Genomic DNA, 9313 nt, shown 5'->3' on the forward strand with positions numbered 1-9313 from the left:
CTCATGGAAGATCAGATTCATAGCCCTCTGATAAGTAGCACCAGCATTTTTAAGACCGAATGTCATGACAACCCATTCAAATAAACCAATGAAGCCTGGACATATAAAGGCCGTTTTAGACGCATCTTCTTCGGCCATGAAAATCTGATTATATCCGGCATTACCATCAAGAAAGCTAATAATTCTATTTCCTGATGCATTATTGATTAATGTGTCGGCTATGAGCATGGGATATTCATCTTTAGGGGTTGCTTTATTTAAATTACGAAAATCAATGCATACTCTAAGCTTACCTGACTCCTTCTCCACCGGCACAATATTGGAGACCCACTCTGCGTATCTGCAAGGTCTAATAAAATTAGCTTCTAGCAGCCGATGGATTTCGTCCTTGATTCGTGGGAGAAGATCTGGACGAAATGTTCTAGCTTTCTGCTTGAAAGGTCTGAAACCAGGCTTAATAGGCAGCCGATGTTCGACAATTTCTCGGCTTAGTCCAGGCATTTCAGTGTAATTCCAAGCAAAACAATCTGAATATTCCTTCAATAGACCGATCATCTCATTTCTAGAATCGGTCTCCAAGGTCTTGTTTACAAAAGTCGGCCTTGGAGTTTTACCATCTCCTATGTCAATTTCCTCCAAAGGATCGGCCGATGTAAACCCCTGTCCTAGTTTATCAAGATCCCTGAATTCCTCTATCATGTCCCCCACAGAGGAATCAGATGATCTTTGTGTGATTGCGGACTTTCCGGTCTCGTGGACCGGATCATCCGTAATACTGTCTTTTCGCTGTGGTAGGTGTTCGGTCTTAAAGTCCGAACTCTTTTGTGAAAGACCAGACCATCCGGCCTTGGCGGCCGAACTGTCCGTGACCAAAGACTCATGAACTTTGTGTGTATTCATCATTTAACTTTATTTAGGATTTAGCCGATTCTCCATCGGCTCTAGCATTACAGGAATGAAACCTTTCTTATCTATACTTATGAATTGATAATCAGAAAAGTCTACTCCTGTGAGACATGTAGCAGTCTCATAAGTCCAGAGTACAGGGGCATCGGCCACAGCGATGCAGGCCGATACATCAGCATGTACTTGTTCTATGTCATCGCCTACCCATTGTATCAGCATTTGATGTAATGTAGAAGGTATACATTGATTGGCGTGAATCCAATCTCTGCCTAGGATTAAACTGTAATTTCCTTCTACATCAGCGACGAAGAATGCAGCAGCAAGGGTCTTAGTCCCGATGGTTAATTCAACGGACGTGACTCCCCTGGCTTTGATCGAACTATCAGTCCCAACACCGCTGAGGGTCATGTTGGTCTTGATAAGTTCGTCATCTTGTTTACCTAATTTTCTGTATAATGAATAAGGCATTAGATTTACAGCCGCCCCTCCATCTACCAACATCTTAGCAATCGGTATCCCATCAATGTGGCCGCGCACGAAGAGCGGCTTTAAATGATTTACCGATTCTTTTGGTTTAGTAAAGGCGGCTTCTTTAGGACCAAAATCAAACTGGGAAACAACAGGTTCATCGTCGCCGATAATAGTACAATCGGCAGAAAATGTAATAATATTTACATCCATACCTGGGTGTTCTGGAGAAGCCTCGTAGTCGACCAGGTCTTCTCCCAGCAGGTCGTCCTCTTCCATTGATGTTGTCGTGTCGGTGGAGGCTTCCTGGTGAACGGCGGACGGTCCGCGTGCGGTGGCCGGACGGTCCGCGCCTGGTGCAGGTTGTCCAGAGACTTCCTGGTGAACGGCGGACGGTCCGCGCGTAGGGGCCGGACGGTCCGCGCTTGGTGCAGATTGACTTTCTATTTCTGTGGCCGTTTGTTTTTTCTCAACGGCCTTCGGTCTCCATTTCTTTTGCGGTGGCGGGTATAATGGATGTGTGTCATTAAATGTCTTTTCCGCCTCCTTCTCCTGGCTCTCCTTTGCTCTTAGGCGCTGTAATTTTCTCTTTTGGGATCGTGTCAATCCCGCTGGGCACCATCGAGGCATGGAGTATTTTGGATCGGCTGTTTTGATGGTAGCCGTATCCTTTTCGGTTGTGTTGGCCGATTCGCCGAAAATCATCGGTCCTTTATTGTCTCCCTGTATGACAACATCTGCGGTGCCTATTTTGATGATGTCCTTTTTTGTTGTTCTTTGAGTTGCTACAGGCATATGCCCCCCTGCCGGATTGGTCGGCCTAGGAGGCCGAGTAGTCCGGTAATCTTGTTGGGCCTGTGCCTGGTGACCTGATTCAGCAGCGCTCAATCGGTCTTGCACTGGCGGCGCCAACCTATCAAAAACGGACGTTTGGGGTGCCCCCCAGGCGGGGTACTGTGGCATCCCAAATGGATATGGTGGCATGCCCCACATTTGATTTGGGACATATGGTGGAGGTAAGTATGTGTATGGATATGGCATAGATGGATAAGGAGGTGGAGGGGTCCATGTCGGCATGTTAGGTCTCAATTGTACAATAGGACCTTTCATTTCTTCCGATTGGTGAGGTGGTCCAATCGGCCTGACCTGACGTTGCTCATGAATGGGTAAGCGGGGTCGCTTCGGTGGCCGGTCACTGGGGCCGGCCTTCTTTTTCACATATTTAGACAACAATTGATCGAAAGTTGGGCTAGGCTTGATCAGCCGACCAGCTGCTTTAAATGTATTTGTTTTCCACGTACCTATCTCTGGTCGTCGTGGTTTGAAGGTACGTGGTCGCTGCGAGTCCTGAGTACGGCCGGACCGTCCGCCGGAGCTCTCCGGATTGTCCGGTGGGGTCCCGGACCGTCCGCGCCTACGTGTCGGACCGTCCGGGATACGCAGCACGGGTTCCTGCATCTGTCTCCCTGTCTGTGCTTGCCCCCCAGTGCTGGAGGCTGTGATGGTCACCTTTAGGGTCTCCCCTCCATCGGGAGTCTTCTCGGCTACCACTTTTCTGCAAGAAACTTTATGATCCTCATCGGCCTTTTTAGAATTGCCGATGATTGCCCCTTTGCCTTTGCTTTTATCGGCCGTGTTTGGCCGAACCAGGACTTTCTTGCCCTCAAAGTCGATCACGTTCATTGGAAAGGGCTCTGTATCCACCTGCATTTCCTGAAATTTCAATCGTCCCTCATTAATGGCCGATTGAATCTGTCGTCGGAATACATTACAATCATTAGTGGCATGAGAAAATGAGTTATGCCACTTGCAGTATGCACGACGTTTTAGCTCGTCGGCGGATGGAACAGTGTGATTTATTTTAATATTGCCATTTTTGAGTAATTCGTCAAATATTTTATCACACTTACCAACATTAAACGTAAACTTAACCTCCTCTTGCCGTTTCTTTTGAACCGGCTGCAAGGAGGAACAAGCCGAAGATTTGGCCTGTTTTGGCCAAACCATTTCAGCAGCATATACTTCGGCTGATTCGTCATCTGAGCTACTTTGGTCGCATTCTACTATATGTACGTTGTGACGCATTGTTTTAGCAGTTTCTTTGCTCCGGCTTTCGCAAGCCAAAGCCCTCTGGTGTAACTGTGCTAGTGTAAAAAATTGGATGCCTTCTAATCTCTCTTTTAAATAATATCGTAGACCATTAAAGGCTAATCCTACTAGCTGTTTTTCTGCTAAATGAATTTGAAAGCATCGGTTTCTTGTATCGCGGAATCTCCGGATGTAATCATTAACCGATCGTCTTTTGTCTGTCGCAATGACACTAAATCTACCAAATCCAATTCATAATCACCGGAGAAAAAATGATCATGAAATTTTTGTTCTAGATCCCCCCATGATGAAATGGAATTAGGAGGCAAAGTGGCATACCATGCAAACGCGGTTCCTGTTAGTGATAATGAAAATAAACGTACGCGAAATGCCTCTGTGTCGGCCAATTCTCCTAATTGTGCTAAGAACTGGCCTATATGTTCGCGTGTGTTTTTCCCTTGATCACCCGAAAATTTTGCGAATTCGGGTATCCTGGTTCCCTGTGGGTATGGGTGGTGATCAAATCGGCTGTCATAAGGTTTCCGATATGATTGCCCCCCAGGGACCATGCTTACTTCGAGCTTATCTCGGAACGCCCCGGCTATTTCTTCCCTTACTATATCAATGGCAGCCGGTGCAAGACCACCGGCTCTCTGGTCAAACATAGGTGGGGTTGGTTGCATATTAGTATGTTGTCGTTCCCCCAATTGGTTTGAGCTACGTGGTGCATTTCCATTTGCCCTATATGGCTCATAGGTTTGATCGTTTCTTTCCGGCCTTTTAGGTGGGGCCGGAAAGCTTTCCTGGGCTCTGGATCCTGAATTAATGGGCTGGTGTATTGCATAATGTGATGGGAAGTGTTGCTGGGACGGGCGAGGATTTAGGTAATAATCCTCCTCAAAAGACTCATGCGCGGATTGTCCGGATATGTACCCGGACCGTCCGTGGTCATATGCGGACCGTCCGTCATTGTATGCGGACCGTCCGACTGGGTAGTTTGGGTTCTGTGTCATATGTGGTGGCTCGGGCGCATATCTAGGTAACTCATTAAAAATAGGCCCGACTGCTGTTGGCCCGGACGGTCCGCGCTCACGTGCGGACGGTCCGGGCATGTGCAGATCGGCTGGTTTGCTGCCGATTTGCGGTTGCTTAGGGTATGTGTCCATCGGCATCCCATAAAGGGGTTGTGACTGGTCGTGACAACCTGTAGCCGATGTGTTACACGTGTTATCTCCTAACTCAACCTCGTGCGAAGGAAAATTTGCGGCACTAGATTTATCAAATGCACGTACTAGTCTCTTAAGATCGCTTTGCATACCCCCTATGATGTTCTGCATTTGTTCACGCTGATCTTCTACATAATTTCTAAGAGATTGCAGATCGTTGGTATTACTTACATTGGGGATATCTGGCGTGGGTTGGAGCGAAGCCGGATCCGTCGCCCGATGTCGGACGACCTTGTTGTTCCTGTCCACTTTGAAGTTGGCCAAGAACCTTGCTTTCGCCTCCTGGATCATCCACTCCTTGTGCTCCTCGAACTGGAGCTGCTCGTCAGCCGGCAAGGTTTCCCAAGTCGGTTCTATGATGTTGCTTGGAGAAATATCAGAGCTATCCCTTAAACCGGCCATTGAGGGCCGATTTGATAAGCTTAGATACGTTGTCCCCAGCGGAGTCGCCAAAAAGTATGTTGACGCCTTTTCGGAGCGCCAAACACTCAACAAGAACCGTGGCGGTGCCCTCTGCACAGGGGCGGACGGTCCGCGGGCAGGGGCCGGATGGTCCGCGGCCTGGTGCGAGGCGCGGTGGTGCTCTCTGCGCAAGGGCGGACTGTCCGCGGCCTGGGGCCGGACGGTCCGCGGCCTGGTGCGCGGCTGGGACTTCTGCCTGACGGCCGGACGGTCCGCGCCCTGGGGCCGGACGGTCCGCACGTACGCAGGGACGGCGGAAGATCGCCGACGGCGCCTGGATCTCGCTCCCGGGAGGGACCCCGTCGGGGAGTAGAGATCCTAGGTGGTGTCTAGGCTCGGGCAGGCCGACCTAGACTCCTCTAATCGACGTAGAGTCGAGGAGAGGCGGAGGATTTGGGGATCGAGTGGCTAAACCTAAACTAGACTAGAACTACTCCTAGGATAAAATGCGAGTAAAAGTTGTATTGATTCGATTGTTGATGATCACAAATCGGCCGTAGACCTCTATATTTATAGAGGAGGGGGGCTGGACCCTTTACATAACTGATTCCGAGCTAATCCCGCGAATATAGCTAACAATCGTAGCACAAAACTCGGAACCCTAAACTGCTCTGCGCATGCGCGGACCGTCCGGCCCACAGGCGCGGACTGTCCGGACCGCGGACCGTCCGGCCTCAGGGCCGGACCGTCCGCCGGCTCAAAAGCGGGCTCAACACTATGACATGCCTACATAGAATTCCAGAAACTTGATGGTAAAGTGTAAAATAATGGTAGCACTACTGCCAATATAATCTGCTTGTCTTTTGTTGTTCAAGCATGTATCCTCCATGGACAATTATCTTCATTTTTTCATTGCACAGATACATACGAACCTTTTTGGTGCACTTTTCACAGTTGTATGTTCAAACTCGTTTTCGATTGCATGGTGAGATAACTCCAATTTAAAAGTTGCCATGTTCGGATATGGATATGATATGGTGTGCCTTCTGTCGTTGGAGGATCTTTATTATATTATCTTTTCCCACTCTTCACTTGTTTATTACAGTACAGTGTTTTTAGTTAGTGTTTGGTTCTAGAGTTTAGTAAGATGGAGCTACTGATCTATTCCAGCGTTGAGAACGTTTCGTTCGAATCGAAGTAGAACATAACGGTTCCAATATAGAAATATTTACCTCCACGGACTAGGCTCTAAAAAACGACTGGATCTAAGGCTGTCAATAGTGTAAAACAGGGGATAAAGAACTGTAAATGACATTGTTTGATATTTTTTATAGAATGAAGTTTAAAAGAGAAGATAGAACAGAAGATATGATAGAGTATCTGCCAGACCTAAGCGCTTGCGAGTCGTTTCCCCTTCCTGTCATGCCCATCCTCTTCTCTGCCTTGATCGTCCGCCCCTAGCCATTGCGCCAGCATTGGGCAACCGCGCAGCGGTCGTCAGCCTGCACTCCCCTGCCATCCTCGCCGAGTCGCCGGAACAGCAAAACCGTGCTGTTTCCTCGCGCTGCTTACACGGTCGATGGAATTTGCTCGCCAAGGCCGTGGCGACGAAGGACATCGACAACGTGCACGGCTTCATCAACCTTCCGCCGCCTCAGGGTACGTAGCGCGGCCCTCCTATCACCGCTGCCTACCTTCCGTTCTTGGTGTTTTTGGGGATTGGGAAGAAGGAACAACAAAAGACAAAGGAGGAATATTTTAAGGATTCTTTTCATGGAGATGCAAGCGATTCTTTTGTTCCATACTACCATATATACCAACATTTCAAGAATCTGCACCTAGTATATTGTGTCTTGCTGATTTGCTGTCTGTTCCTTTGGAAAGCGAAACCCCGGTTTCCATTAAGGAAGCAAGTTCCTGTGCTTATGGCATAATCAAAAGTATTGTAAGAGCATCTCCAACGATAAACCCTAAAATAGAGTTCTAAAATTTAAAATAGGACCGTATTTAAAATATTTAGGGTCTCAAAATAAATGTTTGCTTCAACAGTCAAGCCTTAAATAATGTTATTTAGGAAATAAATCATATTATTAGGAAATAAATAGTTGGAGAGTCAACTACAATAGAGCGGTTCTATTCCAGTTTTGAGAATGGAGCCGTTCTATTCTGCGTTTGGCAAATGGAATAGAGTCGTTCCATTTTTTGTTTGGTTGAAGAGTAGAATAGAGCAGAGCCGTTCCATTCTTTGTTTGGTTCGAGAGCCGTATAAGTGTAGAGGGGAAGAGAGGAGGGAGAGCACTCACATCCGGTCATTTTTGTGGAGCGAGAGTGTTCCAACTACTTATAGTAAATTTTCATACAGAGATCCAGGAGCCGCTCCACTCTTATTTTGTTGAAAATCAAACGTCCAGAAAATTGGAATGGAGCCATTGTATTCTCCCACACTCCTCAACCAAACACACCCTAAGTGAAAATGAAGATATGACTTCAGTATATGGGGTACTATATTTAGGACACGAGAGAACGAGTCATTTGATGAAATTTTATAAAATAGGACCGCTGTTGGAAGGATGTTTTATTGTTTGAAGCCCTATATTTAAAATAGGACTATGTTTAGAGCCTCTCTCTTGGAGATGCTATAAGGGTGCGTTTGGTTGTAATGACATAACGAGATAGGATAAGACGATCCCTTAAAAAAAGGTTGTTTGGTTCAAGGACTATCCCGGTGTTGTTTCTAATTGTCCCTCAAAATTGGAGGGACGAGAGATGACACTAGGGGACGTCCCTGTTCTGCCTGTCCTCAGCTGTCCCACAACTAAACACATCTTAAGTTTCTAAAATTCAGTTGCTACGTACACTACTCTGCTGCCTTTGGCATAATCACCTGCACAGGAAGGTTCTAAGGATTAATGTGCTAATGCACCTGACAAGACCGGTGGCGGAGGACAGAAAAAATTTAGGTATGACTCTACGTCGTGTAGTATTTAGCATACAATCAATCAAATTGTTGAACAAAAACGTACAACATATACTAAACCGCTGATGCACATTCGTAGGTGTAATTTATGCACAAAAGCATAGTTAACTACACTATACACACAAATCTAAGCAGTGGGACAATTAAAAAATAACGATCTATACTATTTCCCAAAAAAGTATATTTTTTTTGCCATTCCTAAGTTTCCGTAAGTGTCTAAGTGAGAACACTATTGTTCAGAGACAACTACCAGAACACTTCAACATTGAGTAGTTTCTACACATTTATAGAAAGGGACTAATCCTAAAACAGGTGTACAAATATATTGCCATTGGTAGCAAAAGAAATCAAAATTTTGATGATATATGCATACATACCAGAGCATTATTGCACCATCTATCAATCTAACACAGGCGTGCAGTGCAGTAGGATCCAAATCCTCCAAAGGAGGCAACACGACGTCCTGTCACTCTGGTCGTGCATGTCCTGACGGCCACCTATACTAGCTCGTGGGGCAGATGGTCGGCAGGCACCGAGAGCCAAGGGGCAGGGCCCTACAAGGGGCGAAGGGGTGGCGGTCAGCGGCTGTTGGGCGGCTGAGGGCTAGGGGCGGGCGTTGGGGTGGCACGACGGAGAGAGCGCTGCGCCGACGTGGGTGTCTCGATGAGCTGGACATAGGCGGGGAGAGGAGAAATTAACCGTAGAATTGATGTGTATTTCTCAAACTTAGGTATATATGGCCCAAGGTCGACAGGTGAGAGCATCTAGAGGGGGTGAATAGGTGATCCTGTAAAAACTTAAAACTTATAGCCACAAAACTTGGTTAAGTGTTAGCACAATGAAATCAAGTGGCTAAGGACCGAGCTCTTGTGAAACACAATAGACACAGTGAGAACAAGCACAAGAGACACGATGATTTATCCCGTGGTTCGGCCAAGTATAACACTTGCCTACTCCACGTTGTGGCGTCCAATGGACGAGAGTTGCACTCAACTCCTCTCAAGTGATCCAATGATCAACTTGAATACCACGATGTTCTTCTTTCTTTACTCTTTCCCGTTTGCGAGGAATCTCCACAACTTGGAGTCTCTCGCCCTTACAATAAGGATTAAAGTGAAAGCACTAGAGTAAGGGAGGGAAGCAACACACACAAATCCGCAGCAATACGCACACACAGCCAAGACTTGAGCTCAAATGAATAGCACTAAGTTCACCACTAGAACGGAGCTCAAATCACTAAGAAAGA

This window comes from Zea mays, chromosome 10 (assembly GCF_902167145.1).
Source record: "Zea mays cultivar B73 chromosome 10, Zm-B73-REFERENCE-NAM-5.0, whole genome shotgun sequence".
Classification (NCBI taxonomy): domain Eukaryota; kingdom Viridiplantae; phylum Streptophyta; class Magnoliopsida; order Poales; family Poaceae; genus Zea; species Zea mays.